Here is a 22102-nt window from a genome sequence, read left to right as displayed (position 1 = left end):
ATTAGGGGATGTATATATATAATGTAATATTAATCGAATATTTATTAAAATGAAAAGTAAGAGAAGTAAATCGAATTAACAATTTCGGGTTTGTTTTATTATACACATAGATTCGAAGAAAAACTGTCAAAAAATAAAAAATGGCGCCAGACTTCGTTTAGAATGCGGCAAGTTCTGGAAATTGACTTAAAACTAAATACATATTGAAAATACTCTTAGAAACCCACCGAATATATGTCACCCTATGTCACGCTAACATATATTGAATGGATTTCATTTGTATTTTTCGCATATACCGATAGACACTATGTTTTTCTAACTGATTACACGTTTTAAGTGAGTAAAAAACACTAAAAACTTGTCGAGATAGGTAGAAGAGTAACTTATCTTGCCTTTGATAACATTTATTTGTTATATATTTTTGACAGTTTTTTCGAATCTATGTGCATAGTAAAACAACCCCAAAATGTCTATTGTATTTATAAATAATAAATGTAAAAGTTTTAAAAACAAAACTCAAATGTATTATAAACGTAAAATAATTGTGTCCATACTTTTAAAAAAGTCAAATTTATTCAAATGTGCCCTGAATAAAGTTTTATGGTCTTCCTTCTTTTTATTTCCATTCATTCCTTTTTTTTAAGTAGAAAATGTTTTCAATCAAATCGGAACCTGATATGCCCTCTTCAAGTATTCACATGTAGGTGTGAAATCACCAAAACCCATGAGAATGGCTTGTTTATGATCCTTTTAAACCAACCAATTCTAATATAAGCCAAAACTAGCTGACAAAATATGACAGTTCAGACTGACACACTCAACTTGTTACTACTGAATCTTCATAAGAAAAATTACTAAGGAACACCAGAACATCAGCCCAAGAGAAACTAATTCCTACTACCAGCAACAAAGGTTAGTGCCATTACACATTAACATTTTCGTTTCTTTAAAATGCCCAAGTGGAAAAATAGTTATTAAAGTAGGCGAAAATATATTTAAGCCTGGGAAAATGTGCACGTTTCCTATATTGGGTTTACACTGTTTTCTTAACGATGGCAATGTAAAGTCTTTCTTTATGAAATTGAAATTGTAGGCTCTTCGATATATTTTATTTTGGTGGTAGGGAGACTTAAAAATATATTTAGATAAATAAATGCGTGCTAAGAAACGTTAATAATTATCTAAAATTTACATAGAAAGAATAAACGCTATTCTATTAGTCAATGGCTCTATTATGTTGGAAATGGGTGATAATCTTAAATCAAATATATATGAGAAACTGATTCCCCACTTTAATTCCTAAAATGATTTTCTCATTATAACAGTTTTTCAAGATATTCTTATTTACAAATTTACCAATTGTTCATCAAATTATTTTATATTAAATTAGTATTAAAAATATTCTTTAAATTTCTGATACGATTTTAAAACTGTTTAAACATTTGAATGTAATGAGTTTATTCTTTTTAATATTAAACATAGAACTAATTTAAACAGAAAAATATGTGAGAGCCAAAGTATATTTTTCGATTTGGTTTCATTATTAACGTTTTTGCTTCATCATCGCTAAGAAAATACTACAAAATTAATAGAGAAATAAAAATGCAAAGATATAGATGTTAACATCTTCAACATATGAAATTTTTCTTTAATTTTCAATTTGGCATTTTTGAGGGGTCTTTTTTTACAGCAAAAGAGAGGCTTCATTTTAGAATTTGGCCTTTTTTTTCTTAATAATATATTTAACAAGATATTTTTACTTATTTACTTTTGTTTTAAAACCGATAATTGATTTTTCTAAGTGTTCGTTTTCTACCGAGCTGGATAACTTTTTAGTATTTTAACTTATTTTAAACCTTTTATTTAGTTACGTGAGAACACGAGAAAATATCCGACATTTCACACATTTTTAAAACCATTTTGGAGGTTTTAATAGGAAATTTACGTGATTTTGGGGCTTGTTTTACAAGCAACACAGATTCGAAAATATCTCAAACAACAAATATATAATAAATAAATATTAGCAAGGGTAATATAAGTTACTCTTCTACATAGCTGGATAAGTTATAGTGTTTGTACTTAATGTAAAATAATAAACGTGTTTTAATTTTTAACTACTCTGTACTTGTTATGAATATGTTAATAATGAAATGAAATGAATAAGAAATGTTTTTTCAACTATATTGTAGTTTTACATGAGATTATACAAAAGATACGGTAAAAATTGAATTTCATCGTCCTTTTTCTGCATAATGACAAAAAAAAAACAAGAAACTGTTTTTCGTTTTATTTAAAAAAAAAATGAATGAAACAAATGTTACCAAAGGCAAGCTAAGTTACGTTTTTACCTTACTAGATAATTTTTTTTCAGTTTTTAATTTATTTATTTACATTTTTTAATACTACTTTTATTCTTAACTAAAAACAGACATTAAAATTGCTTTGTTTGATATTCTGGAAGATTATATTATTTTTTAGTTGTTTCATTTGATTCTGTTTGTTTTATTTTTCATTTGATTGTTTTGTTTTGTTAATTATGCAGAGAAAAGACCATGAAACTCAATTTTTATGGTATCTTTAATTTATTAAAACGTTATGTGAAACAAAAAAAAATTTCTTAATTATTTTATTTTATTATTAAGATATTCATAACAAGTACAGAATATTTACAAATTAAAATTATTAGTTGTAATATCTTTAAAAAAAAAGGGCTGGATCTGCAACAAAGTTCTGTCAGGCTGACGGCGTTGAAAGATTTCCTTCTTCAGAATAGAGAAAAGATAGTGGACACTGCAATAGACGAGTCAAAAACACTCTGCTCTGAAATGGGGATAAGCATGGAGCGTCGTATTCGCAAAAAGAAACGAATGGATGGTGAAGGATTGACTGATGCAGCGCTGAGTTTTGATACTGAGTTGAGACGGGAAATGCCGTCTGTCATAGACAGATTGACTGAAGAAATATCTTGCAGATTTCAACAAGTTCACAATCTTGCAAATAAATACGCTTTTCTTATACCGTCAAATCTGCTTGATGATAATTATGATTGTCAGCTTGGTGGATTTGACGAAGATATAGAAAAAGAGAAATTCTTTGCTGAAAGGAAGAGGTTACAGTATGTTGTAAAAGCTTCAGAAAAAGACAAAATCGATGGACCTCTTGAACTTTTGAACTTTTTTTTTTTTTTTTTTTTTACACAGTGATCACCACTTATCAAGGCCCGGAAGCCACTCAGGGATAAGGGTTATTGCAAGTACATTACGTTAGTGAGGAGATTTGATGAAGTGTTTACTTAAGGGGCGGTTCATTAGGAATTTGTTAACATTGGACTTGAAGACATCCAAGTTGTAGTCCGGAGGGAAGCAGGCAGACGGAACAGAGTTCCACAGGCGTGCAGTTCTAAGAAAGAAGCTTTATTCATGACATCCGCGTTTTGATTTAGGCACAGACATAGAGTGGGGGAAATCTTTCACAGTGGATTCAGCTAGACGGGTGTTTTTCGTGAAAGATTGGCGAGGGGGGACCAGGGATTGGAGTTCAGACGAGCACCTGCCATGAAAATAACGATAAAACAAGGATAGGCTCGCAACGTCTCTTCTGTGGGAGAGGGGTTGCAGGGTAGAGAAAAGGGGCATCCCCCACTAAACCACGAAGTCTATTTTGTACTCCGTCAAGGCATGATAGGCTGTTTTTGGCAGCTCCTGCCCAGATATGGCAACAGTATTCCATCCTTGGCCGTACTTGGCTTTTATATAGATAGAGAATTGCATCAGTAGTGAGATATCTTCTGGGGCGGTAGAAGGATCCTACCATCTTTCCAGCGACCTTGGCAACAGACTTGATGTACGTGTTCCATTTCAGATCAGGAGTAAAGGTCAAACCCAGAAGCTTGTCAAAACACGGGGCCTCACCCAGATGAGAGCCATCCATCACAATTGATGCCAGCTGGGGATCAGAGCGTTGATGATGATGAACTTTATACAAAGATACCAACTTGGGGATTCCGTCCCTAATATTGTGATCTTGCTGAGAATTTTCCTCACCAGAGCTATTAGCGTTGCTAGCTGTGAGCGCTCTTTCTCAAAACTGAAGCTCATAAAAAAACTACCTTAGATCAGCAATGAGCCAGACAAGACTTACAGACTTGGCAATCCTCTCAATAGAGAGGGAACTTGTCGAGGAAGTGAATTTTGATAGAGTCATTGATAACTTTGCCGAAAAAAGGCGCGAAAAATCTGTTTGTAAATTTTCAACCGACTTGATGCCTTGCGACAGTTCTCTCACAAAAAATAAATTTATAGCCTTATTTGCCATTCATAAATACATTTATTTAAAATATATTAAAACTATTTTTAAAAGAGTTGAAACGTTATTAACAACAACAAATTTCTGAAAACCGAGCGATTACACACACGGATTAAAAAAAAAACACCGATACAAGACGTTTTTTCTCTTCGGAGGGCTCGACCTCTTAATAATAACATTATGAAGACAAAGAAAAGAAAAATACATCGGACTATTCTCTCCTTGATACATTCATGTTATTTGGCGAAAATTCGGACTTTAACAACAACGACAAAAAAGTAAATAAAAATGATTTTATCATTTCATAACATTTTCAGGTTTTCAAATGTTCTCATTTAAATTTATTATTATATTTGCTTGTGTAGTTAATTCATTTAATTTAACATTTTTTTTATAATTTGAATTATAAGTTTTTGTTTTGAAAAGATATTTGGTTTCTTTTATTTGTATACCCAGTCTTTATTTTATTAGTGATTCAGAGGCTAGGGAATGAGGGTGGAGAGTTGTGTTTCGATTTCAATTCTAGCTCATGGCACCCAAGTCATATATTATTATTGAAAAGAAATTTCAATTATTATTATAATAATATTCAATTATTATTGAAAAGAAATTGTTAAATTAACTGGCTACGTATACAATTACGTAGCCAGTTAATTTAATTTAACAATTTCTTTTCAATAATAATAAGTATGTAAACATTAATCTGAAGGGAATTGTGTGAACATTAATCCGAAGAAAATTATATAATTGTTTTGAAAAATCTTTGGTCTTCTTTGACGAGTACTGTAATACGATGAAAATCTAGGACTAATAGCTGCAGTCTAACATTAGTTCCATGAAAATAAATATTTTGAGGGCTTTTGGAATTTTGAAGGTTAACAGATTATCAAATGCGGGGGGGGGGGGCAAATCTTACGATCGCCGCGGGCTGCAAAGACTGTTGCTGTTTAATTTTTCAACATTTTTCAGAACATGTAAAGCAACTGCTTTCTTTGAAAGGTTACATAGAGAATTTATGCAATTTAAAAAAATTGTTTTACAAATAAAATAAATTTACATCGTATTTTGAGGTTATTCTCATTTTAGTTTTAGTGATAATTTAAAAATAATAAATATTTATAATTAGTACCAATAATGAAAAATTAAATTAAAAATTTAAAAGAATCGGTTTTGGAATCGTAAAATAGGGACACATTTTTCCGATTCCGATACCTCCAATACTTCAGATTTTTACAAACTTTCGGTATAAAATTTCAGATTTTTTGTTAGCTTTTATATATTTTTCTATTTTCTATTTTTATCCTCTCAAAATGCCGCCCCTGACATGTGCTGCTCGTAAATAAGAGACACATTTTTCTGATTCTGATACCTAAAAAATTTCCGATTTTTTACAACTTTTTCAGTATAAAATGTCAGGTTTTTTGTTAGATTTTGTTTATTTTTATTTATTTTTTCTACTTTCTATTTTTACTCTCTCAAAATGCCGCCCCCTGACATATGCCGCTCGCAAAATAGGGACACCTTTTTGCGATTCCAATAACTACAAAAGTTTCCATTTTTTACAACCTTTCGAGATAAAATTTCAGATTTTTTGTTAGCATTTTTTTTCGATTTTCCCCTTTTACCATCTCAAAATGCCGCCCCCATGCCGCCCCCATGCCGCCCCCCCTGACGCTCAGAAAATAGGGACACATTTTTTCTGATTCCGATACCCCCCAAATTCCGATTTTTTACAACCTTTTTGGTATAAAATTTCATATTTTTTTGTTAACTTTTGTTTATTTTTATCTATTTTTTCTACTTTCTATTTTTACCCTCTCAAAATGCCGCCCCCTCCTAGCTACGCCAGTGCGTCACCGTAAAATAAATCCTTAAGATGAGGTAAAAAAGGATAGGAAAAATATCGTTCTAGTTATAGTAATATCGCAAAAGTGGTACAAATATATTTAAATATAATAAATAATTATTCATTCATGTTATATATATAGCTTAGAAAGTAAAATAAGATAGGTATTCCTATTTCCGGGTCGTGATTCGGTCAATGCCCCAGACGAAGTGATATCGCAGAAAGGATGCCAGGCCTTTCTGAAATTAGACCCTAGAGAGAACAGGTCGCTTCGCTTCGTCGTCCATCCATCGTTCGGTCAGTTCAAATGTAGTAGCAATTATTTCTTTTTTTTCTTTAGCCCCTAAAAGTGCCAACGAGGTAAGAATCCAAAATCTTTACTTATTTTATTGGTTATGATTCACGTATTAGTTAGTATGTAGTCTTGTTTTTAATAAGAATATATTCAGTATTTCTTATATATTATACGTTCAGCAGTTACATTTCTCATTCCACGTGAAAGTCTTGAAAAACTTTTTTTGTATCGCATGTGTGTGATGTCGCTGTCATGTCCACCTCCTTTTCTTTGTATTTTATTTGTTTTCATTTTATTTTTGTAAAATGTATCATTTTGTACATTTTGTATTGCATTTATGTCAATCGTTTTTATTTATTTGTATTGCAGTTTTCACAGCTACATATGTACAAGAATAAAGTTATTCTAAACATAATCAAAGCAGTTGTCAGTTCTCTCATGCATGTCAGGAGGCTAAAGGAATCACAAATAATAATAATAATATACTAAAAAAATGATGTCCCACTCTATGTGAAAAAAAAAGAGTTAGAAAAATACACAGTTAATTAAGTATAATTACCGCAGCATCTTAAACACCCCAACAAATGGTGCTAACACAAAATCATAGCAGTACTTGAAAATGAAAGTCACAAAATCTTATGGGACATGGATATACAAACAGATAATCCCATCCGAGTAAGATGACGGGGTACCATAATCGTTAATCTGCTTTTTTAGCAGACCACAGAGTTAAGACCAAGGAAAGAGAGAAGCAGAGCAAAATACATAAAACTGGCAAGAGAGCTCAAAGGGATATTTTTTTTTCTTTTTTTTTTTACACAGTGATCACCACTTATCAAGGCCCGGAAGCCACTCAGAGATAAGGGTTATTGCAAGTACATTACGTTAGTGTGGAGATTTGCTGAAGTGTTTACTTAAGGGGGCGGTTCATTAGGAATTTGTTAACATTGGACTTGAAGACATCCAAGTTGTAGTCCGGAGGGAAGCAGGCAGACGGAACAGAGTTCCGCAGGCGTGCAGTTCTAAGAAAGAAGCTTTGTTCATGGAATCCGCGTTTTGATTTAGACACAGGGGGAAATTTTTCAGAGTGGATTCAGCTAGACGGGTGTTTTTCGTGAAAGATTGGCGAGGGGGGACCAGAGATTGGAGTTCAGACGAGCACCTGCCATGGAAATAACGATAAAACAAGGATAGGCTCGCAACATCTCTTCTGTGGGAGAGAGGTTGCAGGGTAGAGAAAAGGGCATCCCCCACTAAGCCACGAAGTCTATTTTGTACTCTGTCAAGGCAGGATAGGCTTATTTAGCAGCTCCTGCCCAGATATGGCAACAGTATTCCATTCTTGAACACGAAGAAAGTCAAGATGACACCAATAATAGTAGGAACGCTAGGAACAATCCCGAAAAACTTTGAAAAAAGGATGGGAGAGATAAGAATCAGAGGGATGACTGAAAAGATACAACGGATAACAATAATTAAAACTGCAGAAATATTAAGGAAAATCATTGAATGCGCAGGAACTATCCGGCTTATAGAAACTGACACAAGTTAAATACAAAAACACTGCAATAAATAAATAAAGTAAAATAAAATAAAAATAAAGAAAAAATAAAGAAAGAAATTGTTGTCTGCACAAATAATTAACAAGGCACGGAAAGTAAAGGTATAACAATAATACATTAGGCAGAAAAGTTATATAGATATTTACATGTCTTCAGATATACTTCAGTTGGAGATATTCCGGCAGGTGGCATGTTGCATGTCTTACTGGAGGCAACATAGGCGTCTTGCCTATTTGGCGGTCGTTGCAGAACTACCCCGGTATTGGTGATTGATACCTTTATATATCTCACTCACCCACCTATGTTAATTAGTGGGCGTCTCCACAACAAAAATAAAGAAAACCAAAACAGTAAAATTGTAACTTACGCCCCATCTTCCAAATAAAAAGCGTCGTCATCAACTGGCGCCACACAAAATAGTTGTGAAGAGTCAACGAGGATGGAGAGACTGAAGAGAGAAAGTACTAACCAGACCTCCATTGAATGAGTACGAAGAGGACTGGAACCTTGGAGGAGACTTATTGGCACTCAGATTCCAGTGAATACCAATGGTCGTTGCCAGCAAGAAATCAATGGTAAACGGCTACTGCAGTATAATGCAAATTCATTCGCAAATGTTATCGAAAGAGGCGGAGAGTACTGGAAATTTCGGGAGACTTGCTGTCACTTAAACTCCAGGGAACACCACAAATTGTTCTCGTTGAAAAATCTTTGATGATGGATTGTGTGAAAATTCTTAGTGAATAATAATAATAATAATAATAATAATAATAATAATAATAATAATAATAATACAACTAATTTTAAAATATTTTATTATTTCATAAAACTATTTAATGAAAATACGTGTGATATGATTTAATAAAAACAAAAATCCGGTGCTTCTACATCATAATAACGAAAAAGATATTGAATTTCAAGTAAAACAAATGGTACCTACGTAATTGTCGGGTCTAAAATAGTAGCATATCCAAAAATTACGAAAGTGTTGAAAAATAATTATTCATGAAAAAATACATTTGTAAAATCTAATGATTAGGTTTCAAAATCTGTTTAAATTGGAGAGTTAACTCGGGAAGTAATTCAGTTTTCAATTTCTCGGAAATATTATGCTAATTTCGGAAAAGTAATTTCGATAAGTTTTGAAAAATCTTTGAAAAAAAAGTTATTTTAAAAAAATTACAAAATATGTATATATGTTATGTTTATTTTTGTTTTCTGAATAAATTGTCTACTACAAATGGTTTTAACTGAGTTACTTCCCTTTTTGCTTACGTCACGTGATCCAAGATGTCCAACTCAGCATGTAACTTTATCGAACTTTTTTTAACCTTATAAGAACCGTTTTTCATGAATAATTATTTTTCTACCTCATCGTTTTTCGTAATTTTTGGATATGTTACTATTTGTGACCGGACAGTTACGTAGGTACCATTTGTTTTACTTGTTTGAAGATTTTTTCGTTATAATATCGAAGCACCAAAATTTATTTATGAAAGACCGCGAGAGGCCATTTTTTTTAAAAACATGGATTTGTTTTATTTACACACTTACGCGTTACAGTTGAATATTAAAAAAATCTTGAGGTTAAATTAGAATTAATCTTATCGAAAAATAGTACTTTATTCTTGGAAACGGTTTCAATGTATTTCGTACGAGCATTATTATATTTGGGATTCGAGCCATCACTTATAATTCTGCAATGTGCCATTGTTGACACATATAATTCTGCAATGTGCCATTGTTGACACATAGGCTATAGGTGGACCAACCCTAATATAAAGCAATGTGTATGCGCGTGTGTGTATGACTTTTCGTTCACGCATCTGTTGTCAATGATTGATCTCCGCGAAAAAGAAATGGCATATTACGAATCAATAGGCTCCTATTTTAGCCTGTTTGAAATGATTAAACGTTTTCTTTGTTATTATAATAAGGGACACAAAGTGAACACTTACGGCTATTTAATGTTAGCAATACATGTGCTTTTTTTGTAAACGAACTATCATATTATGTGGACCGTAAATGGGCGGAAGAAAGATGTTCATACTTACATCAAGTTTTATTAGCTATTTGGATTAATTGGGCCATTACTATTCTCATCTCTGGTGTTAGTTTCACCACGTTTCGACCGATACAACCTCCGATCTTCTTCAGGTGAGTCTTGTAAAATTCGAGGATCTTTATGTAGAATTCGGGAATTTGTATTTAATTTAGAACGGAACTCTTTATTTTAGGAGGTATATCGTCTTGTTCCGTTAAGCATGGCTGAGTAGAAATCTTAAATAATTTTTATTATATTTTTTACATCGCTTGTATAGAATAATAACTTGGGTGCCCGGCGTTGCCCGGGCGTGTCGAGCTGGGTGTAAGGGGATTGGTTGAGCAACCAAAACCCTAAAAAATGACGGTCTTCAACTCACTTTCCAATTTACCAGAAGAACAAATTCTAAGGGCTCTATACACTAACGTCTGAATAAGTCCAATATTCCTGGAAGTAGGCACAAATGAACGCCAGTTCATATATAGGCCGTTAAATGTCGGCTTACGGTAGACTGTTGTAAGAAAAGAACGTTTACTGCGTTCAACTAAAACGGCCAAGAAAGACAAGCAACCGTCATTCTCGTTCTCCATAGTAAATAATAACGTTGTATGGAGAGAATTGAGTTTGTTGAAAAATGTTTTCGCCTCATTTTCAAAGGCAAAAGCTGCGAAAGTGTCGACGACGTATCTAAAATATATTGATGGCTTCGATACACAGTTGAACAATACCGACTCGTAAACGAGATATTTATTTATTTATTTTATTGCGGGATTTTATTTTATTCTTATTACCACTTGATTAAATTTATTTATTTTATGATCGATGATTAACTCCTGATGAGTCTGTTGATGAAAGGGGCCCCTCGGGTTTTGCCGGCTATTTTGTTTAAAGCAATATATATATATATATATATATATATATATATATATATATATATATATATATATATATATATATATTAGACTACACGTGACTCGTTGGGTCAGTATGTTTATTAGTTATGGAATTCATGTATGAGCGTGACACTTGTGACATAAATAAAATAGTTTTTTGTGTCACAACAGAAACGTTTCTATTAAAGTATATTAAAATGAAAAAAGAATATAGATAGATTTCTATGAGTCGTTCTGTTTATAATTGTTTATTTTTGAAAAAACAAACAAACTTACAGCCATTGAATTTTAAGTGGTTTGCCATATTTATAGGTAAATGTGCACTGAATAGATACCATAATACTTATTATAGTTAAATTCAAATTTTGATATATATTTTTTAAATGAAATTGTTAGTTGAAAATACAGAATAGTTAAAAACACTCTCCCCATATTAAGAATGGCTTTTTAAATAGAAAATGAAAATAAAATGTAACTTTTTAGATTTATTTTAAACAAACATTCATGACCCATTGGATCAAATATTTAATTTATATGTTAATAATAAGGCCAATAAAACTAATTAAGACAATGCGGAAATGAACGACGTAAAAAATGCAGAAAGTATTAACAATTGTTTATTTGGATAATTTAAATGCGAAACCCCCCCCCCCAAAACAATTGGGACGCTGAAAACGTACACAGTAAAACAATACGTTTTATTGTCGCGTTGATTATTTATTTGTAATGCAAAATTTAAAAAAACATATTTTCGGGGCTATTTATTTATGTTGGTAGTGTAGAAGAAAATGTATTAATGTTTTTTTAAGAAAGGTGTATTAAAAAATGGAGAATAAATAAAAAAAGGAAGCCGGTGGGTAAATCGCCGTTGTAAAATGATTGTAAACGGGTTAAAGAAGATTTATTTGTAAGAACATTGCGTTAAAATAACTTAAACATAATACGGAAATGAACGACGTCAAAAAAAGCAGAAAGTATGTTTATGTACACATGTGCAACCGGAAGTCGTAAACCGGATGTGTGGTTACAACACCCGTTACAAGGTCAACATATATATATATATATATATATATATATATATATATATATATATATATTGCGGAAATATTTTTATTCACATATTTCCTTTTTATACCAATCCTTATTTAAGAAGCTTAATGTAATTACAAAGCATATAATGAATAAATGACAATAGTTGATATTCCAAATTTGATGATGTTGGCCATCTGACGATATATTTATAGTTAATCTTATTATAAAACATTATTTCACATGTTATGTTTTTATTTAGTTATAAGACGTTATTGCATTAATGCACCAGACTAGACGTAGAATTCTATTGTTTCATGAGACAAAAGTTTTTTTTTTTTTTTTTTTTTTTTTACACAGTGATCACCACTTATCAAGGCCCGGAAGCCACTCAGGGATAAGGGTTATTGCAAGTACATTACGTAAGTGTGGAGATTTGCTGAAGTGTTTACTTAAGGGGGTGGTTCATTAGGAATTTGTTAACATTGGACTTGAAGACATCCAAGTTGTAGTCCGGAGGGAAGCAGGCAGACGGAACAGAGTTCCACATGCGTGCAGTTCTAAGAAAGAAGCTTTGTTCATGGAATCCGCGTTTTGATTTAGGCACAGATAAGTTTGCCATTAATTCATAAATTCTACTTGTATTTAGCACATTAAAAAAGAAAAACTATTGATTTGGACTTCATTTTATCTATATTTTAACTAGCTTAATGTGTTAGCCTTGCAGGCCGGTAATAATTATGACGAGCACAGTGGAGTAGTTATTAAAAAGTGTATTATAGAATAATGTTACAGCAGTGCACGCCATAATTTTGAGGCCATAACTGACACGAATCCATATCAAATCACGTGTTACATATAACTATATTTAAAGTCTTTGGGGAAATCCATTAGAAGTAGGTATATCTGCTGAACTCAAAACAGTTAACTCTCTCTCTTTATCTCTCTCTTTCTTTTTATCTCTCTCTCTTTCTCTCTCTCTCTCTCTCTATATATATATATATATATATAAAAGATAGAAAATAGAGCTATATATATAAGATAGAAAAAGAGCTATCTATCTATCTATCTATCTATCTATCTATCTATATATATATATATATTCTATCTTGGTTGTATTGAGCTTTTGGTTGGGATTACTATTTATTTATATTTACTCCAAAATCGTTTGGTTTTTAAACATAAACACACACACACACACACACACACACACACACACACACACACACACACACACACACACACATATATATATATATAAAGAGAGAGAGAAGAAAGAGAGAGAGAGAGAAGAAAGAGAGAAGAGGGAAGAGAAGGCTCATAATTTGTTTAATGGTGATAGTTTGTTTTCTCTCGCTTTACCAAAACCTGTTTTTCTAGACTACCTCTAATGTTTATTACTATTTCATTTGTTATTTTAATTTTAATTTATTTATTAATATATTTATATATACATTTTTTATTTATAGTTTTAAAACGTTTCGTAATAATAGTAATTGTAAACTCAGAATATATATCACTACTAAACTTATTATGCTCAAATGCAGTCATTCGTTATGGCGGTGATAATCACTATTCAAATGGATGGTGATTGGAAATTCCTCTGAGTTATTTGCTACTAACTAGCAATGAAGGCCGATCGTGTCAACTTCACTGTCCTTAGTTAAGTTATATAGGGTGTATAGTCCAACTAAGTCTATAATTCCTACAGAGTCCAGAGATCCTATCAGAACATCAAAATGTTCAGTTTGGTGCTTAATCCATTTGTTAATGATGCCGATTTCCTCCTTGGAGATATCGGTAAGGAGAGAGGCAAATTTCATTGCGTCATTGAACAGCTCTTTTGTGATAGATGGGTAATAATTTGCAATATCAAATTGCATAAAGGCACATCTATCTTTGGTTTTGATTCTAGAGAACCACCTAATAACCCCAACAGTATTAATCCACTGGTTAAGATTATACATGTTTTTCATCTGAAGGTTAATTCTTTCCAAGATTTTCTTACTAATTCTTCCCATTTCTGACCTAGTGGAGTTGATCAGCCTAGTAGTTGGTTTGTGGTCCTTTGCTAGTTTATTAACCCTATTGCTAATTTCAAGTTTGTCGGTAATGTCAGAGTTAATTTTTCCCACTAAATCAAAGTTTGCTTTTTTATAATGGCTAGTAATATTATGGCTAGTTATTAGAACAAAATAATGTGTGCATCTACTCCAGAGAGTTATGTAACATATTAATATATGGATACGTGTGTATACCGTCTTTTACGTGTACAAGATCTGTGAGTATTACTATTAACAAATAATTAATATAACCTTCAGTAAAGTTATATCATTGCTAGTTAGTAGCAAATAACTCAGAATAATTCCCAATCACCCTCTTTTTTTTTAAAAATAATTATTATTGCTATCATAAATAACTGAATTTGAGCATAATAAGTTTAGTAGTGATATATATTCTGAGTTTACAATTACTATTATTACGAAAGGTTTTAAAACTATAAATAACAAAGGTATATATACATATATTAATAAATAAATGAAAATTAAAATAACTAATGAAATAGTAATAAATATTAGAGTTGGTATAGAAAAACAGGTTTTAGTCAAGCGAAAGAAAAACAAACTATCACCATTAACCAAGTTATGAGCCCCCTCTCTCCATCTTCTCTCTTTCGTATCTTTCCTTCTTTCTTCTTTTTTCTTCCTTTCCTTCTCTTCCATTTCTCTCTTCTTCCTCTTCTCACATCGTTGTCTGCCCCTTTCCCTCTTTTCCTTGCTTTCTTACGTTTCCTACCCTCCCCTCCCTTCCCTTAACCTACCCTTAGAAGTTGAAGAAATGGTCAACAGATCCGGGTGAATCTTTAACCTTTTCGCGGAAAGACCTAAGAATACTAAGGGAAAAGAGAGAATATATATATTTAAAAAAAAACGAGAGAAGAAGAATTATAATACGCTAGCCCATATAGATTTTAGGACCTACATCAAGCAGCAGCAGCAGCAGCAGCAGCAGCAGCAGCAGCAGCAGCAGCAGAAACACAACAAACACTTGTTGAAGATAACAAACCCCAATCCTACCTACTCCACCCCCTAACCTATTATACAAATAAATAAATGAATAAATAAATAAATCAATACCCAACAAACGTTGTTCTTCACCCCTGACCCTATTTCTATGTGTTCATTTGATGTCTCTAGTCTCTTTGCTAACTTACCGTTAGATGAGACGATATGTCGATATGTATTTGTACCGACACGCTTTATGGCGGTCGCCTTACTGCTCCACGCTTTTCCAAAGAGATATTTACTGAACTCGTTTTAATGTGCACCAAATCAGTGGAGTTTAGCTTTGGTGACATTATGTACTGTCAGGTCGACGGGGTTTCAATGGGGTGTCCGTTGGCCTCAACTGTAGCTGATATTTTTGTCGGTTACTCCGAATCTGTTCTGTTTAACTCTAGAACAATACCCACCACATGAAGTTCACTATGGAAAGTGAGAAGGACAATTTTCTTCCCTTATTGGATGTTCTTGTTGAACGTTCAAGAGGGGGCTTTCTCACTACCATTTATAGAAAGCCTACTTTCACTGGCTTACATGTGAACTGGTTGTCTTTTGTATCAAAATCACGTAAGGTCGGCGTAATTGATAATACGCTGGTACATAGAGCTCTCATGATATGTTCACCTAATAGATTAGACTACGAACTTGATAAGATCAGGGAAATATTTATCAATAATGGTTATCCTTTGAACCTTATTGACGATTGCATTGACAAGAAGGTTAATGATTTTAAACCCCCTAAAAAGTTTGGGCCTGCGAAGTGCTCGGTTCATTTAAAATTGCAGTGGATTGGGGACAAGAGTATTAAATTGTCGAAACAGATTGCTAGTAATGTTTATAAGTGCTTCTACCCTGTTTCCTTGCGTTTGGTATACACTACGAGACCTGCTTTTCCTTCTTTTCGCAAAGATAGTTTGCCTTACACCCAAATTAGTAATATTGTTTATCAATTTAAATGCCAGTGCGATGCTGGTTATGTCGGGCGAACATCTTTGCATTTGCTAACTCGTATAAACCAGCACGTTCCGTCTAAAATCAGACGGGGGAGGGTAGGATCTGGTAGTCTCCCTCCTTCTGTAGCATTGGACTCTGCTATTGGCCAGCATTTGGTTGACAATCCATGCTGTGACGAAAAATATAACATAGAGTGGTTCGAGGTGTTACACAGAGCAGACTCCAACAACCATTTAAAGATTTTTTGAGTCTATCTCTATTGCGGTTAGAAAACCTTTGTGCCGGCAAAAGGAAACAACGAAAGCATTACTTCTCTTTGCGAAACTTTGACCCCTTTTCTGCCTCCTTTTTTTTCTCTCTCTCCCTCGTTGTGCCAAGTTTTATTCGCTTTTAAACGTCGTATTTACAGATTAAATTTTTCTTTTAATCGTTTTTTTCTTAATTTTGGCACATCCAAATTCCCTCTTAGAGCTTTTTAATTTCGCCAATAATATTGTTTTGTATGCTATCAATTTTTTCCTGAAGAGATGATGGCCGAAAGAGCTCTCGAGAAATTTCCTCACATTTTATATATATATATATATATATATATATATATATATATATATATATATATATATATATATATATATATATATATATATATATATATCAGATTCGCCACTCACAAGTAAACGAATACAAAACTGCCCAACGAATGAGAAAAAGGAAGGAAGTCAGACACACCTTGCTTTCAGTTTATTTCTATGAAATTTTTCCTTTCATTTTTCCCATCTTTTTGTTACACCGATTTATAATGTTCTTTTTCATATTATTGCACCATCGTTACGCAAGCTGAAACATACTTAAGTACTCTGCTTAATGAGAGTAACTATCATTTCTTCACTCCTTTACACGACTTTTCCATCCAATCATCATCAGTGTAAGTTCCACAAATCTTAATTCTTAATGCTGCATGATCTCCGCGTTAATATTTTCGATATCAAAAGCCGTTTTCTTTGCAGATTTTCGTCAACTCAATTCTCGAATCAATCCCCTTCAACCGTCGACAATGAAGCCAAGCGATCATTTTATATTTTAATTCTCTCTTCACAGTCTACATGTCTGTAGTCAGAGCCGGATGCCATAAAATAATTCAGATCTGGATAGACCTTTGATTGCTTGTGAAGAATAGTGAGTTTTGTAAATAAACGCACTTCAGGTGAAAACATTATTACGTACTTACGTGTGTAACTTTACGCAACAAGTTGTAGCCTTAGTCGCAAAGGTGACAAAGACAAAGAATAACTCGAAATCACTTTTTCGTAACAACATTTATTTCCTCATTCTTTCGCCACTCGTGGCTTCTCTTTACGTCACCCACGAACGTGATATCTCTCCTTTTTATATTTTTTTACTTACAGTGACGTTATTTCACATGTCCGCGAGCGGTCTGTTACACGTGTCTTGTCGAAAGTAGTATAAATTCCCAAAATTATGAAAAATGATCCAGTAGAAAAATAATTACAAGTAAAAATAGAATTTATCGAATTATCGAGTTTTATCTTAGGTTTTAAAGTATTAAAGTTGGATTGTTCTTAAAATCTCAGTATTTATGATAGACTGACTTATTTCCCTTATTTTTCTTGAAATCCGCTATTGAAAAAAAAAAAAAAATGAAAAATGTCCGACTACTAGTCTTTACGATTTTTGCGAAAAACTGATGTAGCACATCTACTGGATCATTTTTTGTATTTTTTTTAGAATTTATACAAATTTCGACATAACATGTAAGAATGTTTTCACCTGAAATGCGATTGTTTAAATATTCACTATTCTTGACAAGCACTAATGATTTTTATGTATTTTATTATAAATAACATTTTTGACCCCCCCCTCCCTCAATTTTCTCTTGCTCCCTTAACTTAATTCGAAATAGCGACTGCCGAGTGGAGTCGATTTACATTAGCCAAGCCGATACCGAACGACCTTGACATCGATGGAGGAGCTAGGAATACAAACACAAGATATCAATCTTTTCCCATGATTTCAATGGAATTTTTCTGGTCATATTCCAAGTTTGATTCACACCCATGCATTGACAATTCTTTAATTAATTTTTAATAATTATTTTCTCCAATTACTATTTTTAATATTTTAATTATTATTGATTTTTCTTTTTATATTTAAATAATTATTTTATATTTTTTCTATGTTTTAATAGTTAAATTATCATTTATTTGTATTTTATATTTAAATAATTATTTTATCTTTTTTCTATGTTTTAATATTTAAATTATTATTTATTTTTCTTTTATATTTTAATAATTATTTTATATTTTTTCTATGTTTTAATATTTAAATTATTATTGATCTTTCTTTTTATATTTAAATAATTTTATATTTTTCTATGTTTTAATATTTTAATTATTGTTTATTATTATTTTTAAATTTAAATAATTATTTTTTCTTTTTTCTATGTTTTAATATTTTAATTATTATTGATTTTTTATATTTAAATAATTATTTTATATTTTTCTATGCTTTAATATTTTAGTTATTATTTAGTGTTCTTTTTATATTTAAATAATTATTTTATATTTTTCTATGTTTTAATATGTTATTATTATTATTTATTTTATATTTAAATAATTATTTTATATTTTTTCTATGTTTTAATATTTTAATAATTATTGATTTTTTTATATTTAAATAATTATTTTATATTTTTTCTATGTTTTAATATTTTAGTTATTATTTAGTGTTCTTTTTATATTTAAATAACTATTTTATATTTTTTTCTATGTTTTAATATGTTATTATTATTATTTATTTTATATTTAAATAATTATTTTATATTTTTTCTATGTTTTAATATTTTAATAATTATTGATTTTTTTTATATTTAAATAATTATTTTATATTTTTCTATGTTTTAATTTATATTTTTTCTGTATTTTAATATTTTAATTATTATTTATGTTTCTGTTTATATTTAAATAATTATTTTTTTCTATGTTTTAATATTTTAATTATTTTTTTATCTGCGTCTATATTCTAGTTATTATTTTCTATGTTTTATATTTCTATTATTATTTTTTAATATTTCAAATGTTATTTTTTACGCTTTTATTTTTGAATTATTATTTACTTTGTTTTTATATTTGAATAATGATTTTCTATGTTTTAATATATTCATTATTATTTGCTATGTTTTTGTATTTAAATAATTATTTTCTGTTTTCTATATTTCAATTATTATATTTCAAAAATATATTTCAGTCATTATATTTTTTAAAATATATTTCTATTATATTGTTTTTTTTTAAATATATTTCAATTATTACATTTTTCAATATATTTCAAGTATTGTATTTTTTTATTTATTTCAATTACTATATATTTTTAATATACCTTCAACTAATATTTTAACTTTATAACTTTAGAGTGATATTCATCACAGAGTGTCATGAATGGATTATGCGTTGTTAAGCTTTGAAACACAGGAAAAGAAAAAGAAAATTATATTTTATCGATCATAACGCATCAATTTGCAAAGCCATTAAGACAAAAACTATTCATACTAATTTGCATGCTTTGGATGCATGAAAACCCCTTCCCTAATGGAAAGATGCTAGCCTACGAAGCCAAGGTAGCTTTATGATTGGGCTAAAATCTTTTGATATGAAAATTGTTAATATACATTTAAAATAACACACACACACACACACACACACACACACACACACACACACACACACACACACACACACACACACACACACACACACACACACACACACATATATATTAATAAAGTAGCCGCAGGGATTCCCCTCTGGACAAAATTATCGTAGGTTTGCAGCAAAAGATGCCACATGCAAATTCAATACAGCTAATCGCTATCTTATGTAGCTTTCGAACATCCATTTGTGATAATAAAATACTACATTACATCCTACGTGCAACACCATCACGATCGCAACATTGTTAGAGAGAAGGAGTCCCTATTTTTCTATCTAAATATTTAGTCCTACAACTGCTACCAGTAGTCAACGGGAAAAATTCTACACATTCCACAGATTCTGTTGTTACACCGACCGTTACTGGCACATACATACATAGATGTAACAGAATCTTTTCAATTTCCGATTCATAAATAATAACGCGTCTCTTCCAAAGTCCGTCTATTCTGATTGACTGAGCTCTGATAATTCTCATATTTCGGAATCTAGTTGTTCATTTTATAAACGAACGATTACTAACATTAAAATATGGCCTCACTAACAGTCATATTATTTCCCTCGGCGGCAAATTCATTTAATGCTTGGGTCATTTCAGTTATGTATGATCGAAAAATACAAAAAAGAAAATCATTAAACGAACGTTCAATAAACATTTTAATTGCCTTCTTTTACAAAGTTTCAAACACGCTATCCACTATAGGAATCCTCTTCATCGTCGTCGACGTCATCGTTAGAATGACTATAAATAAATTGTGATCGAAGTCATACTTTCAACTAAATATTTTAAAAAATAAATTTCCGTAATTTTTATTTTTTTAAAAAAATTGGCTACAGTTATCAATTTGGCCTTTTTGGCTTTTTTCTGAAAGATTTAGCATCAAATATTTATTAAGGTCAGCTATTGGATACGTTTACCTTTTTAGAAACTTTAAAACAAACTATCCACTACAACACTCTCCGTCGTCGTCGTCGTCGTCGTCGTCGTCGTCGTCGTCGTCAAAAACCATAACCAAACAGCTTCGCTCGATGCAAACCTTTCGCTCATGTTTTTATCACATTGAAAGCACTCCGCACTACAGACATCCAATCCGTTCGTTTTCTTTCTTTTTTTTTTTATACAACACATTCCGTAATACAAAAAATGGGTTCACCTTAATAATTAGCCCTCCCCTTACATATTTTCCCTTTTTCGGCCTTTTTTTTTTCATCTATTTCTGCAGATTATTACGCCTGGACACTAAGCTACCATATTATAAAAGAACATTGACACAAAAAATTTCCCCTTCCAAATCTTTAAATATATAGCTTTTTTCGTGTTTAATATAACGTTGCATGTGAAACGGAAACCTCCTTTTCAAATCTTTAAATGTATAGCCTTTCCTGGCAGACGAAGGGCCAATCGATAAGAATCCGCATAAATAGTTGAAAAAAGATGACAAGGTCAACTTTGATAATGGGTTGGGGGTGTTCCAATTGTGCAGGTACACCCTAACAAGGTTTGGCGGACCCGAACAATGCTGACCTAGCCTTTATATTTCACTTTTACAGTTTTTCATACTATATATATATATATATATATATATATATATATATATATATATATATATATATATATATATATATATATAACATACTATTAAAAAATATAGACCCCCTCCAAATCACATTTAATTACACCTAGGTTGAAAATAGATCAGCTCACTAGATATCTACGCTTCCCGGTAAAAACGCACACACACACAAAGGAAGGGTTGAACCTAAGGTCAACTGGGCCTTTGTCCTGTAAGTGCCTACCCATTAGCTGATTAGGAGGGGCGCGGTGGAAACTAGGAAGCTGATTGGCTAACTAAAAATTCAGTAGAATGTGCATATATAAAAACGAGAGACAACCACAACTCTTCGCATAAGCCTGACGAATCCTAACGTGGATGAAACACGGAATATTCTGTGTATCTTAATTGCCATATATATTTTTATAACTTATGTCTTCACCCAAATGAATCTCGCAGTCAGAAAATGAGTTAAAAATTATTTTTTCTCAGAATGCAATCGAAAAGTAAAAGAAAAAGAAGGGGAAACCCGTCATAATTTCTTCCTTGATTTTTGACAGCCACTCCCTCATATTGCAGCACAATCAACGGACATGTGTATATTTAAGTCTTACCCGTCCTTCTCGCATCTTCCCCCACCCACACAACCAAAGCTAACGCCCACTCATTACCGGCCATTACATGCGTTAAAAAAATTAGATGCATACAAATACCTCTGATGCACACACAGACACAGACACAGACACACACACAACCCCCCCACATATATATATATATACAATTATATTTTAAAAACAACAGACACACACACACATACACACACACACACACGCACAC

The 22102-nt window shown here is 31.6% G+C and overlaps 1 protein-coding gene across 3 annotated transcripts in view; it reads left to right on the top strand.

The window, feature by feature from the left end:
* Nucleotides 1-22102, top strand: part of LOC145284854 (uncharacterized) — a 61582-nt gene that overhangs the window by 12304 nt on the left and 27176 nt on the right. The window contains exon 1 of one of the 3 annotated variants that reach the window (XM_080133849.1): nt 9952-10165. The exons of 1 other annotated variant lie outside the window; for it this stretch is intronic. The gene's annotated coding sequence lies outside the window, so the exon portion shown is untranslated. Of the gene's footprint in view, nt 1-9951; nt 10166-16759; nt 16913-22102 lie in introns of those variants that run through there. One more of the 3 variants, XM_080133848.1, reaches the window with a different exon arrangement.

Source organism: Euprymna scolopes, chromosome 9 (assembly GCF_053919585.1).
Source record: "Euprymna scolopes isolate OS-2025 chromosome 9, ASM5391958v1, whole genome shotgun sequence".
Taxonomy (NCBI): domain Eukaryota; kingdom Metazoa; phylum Mollusca; class Cephalopoda; order Sepiida; family Sepiolidae; genus Euprymna; species Euprymna scolopes.
The sequence above is the reverse complement of the archived record's forward strand: the minus strand, read 5'-3'. Positions and strand labels throughout refer to the sequence as shown.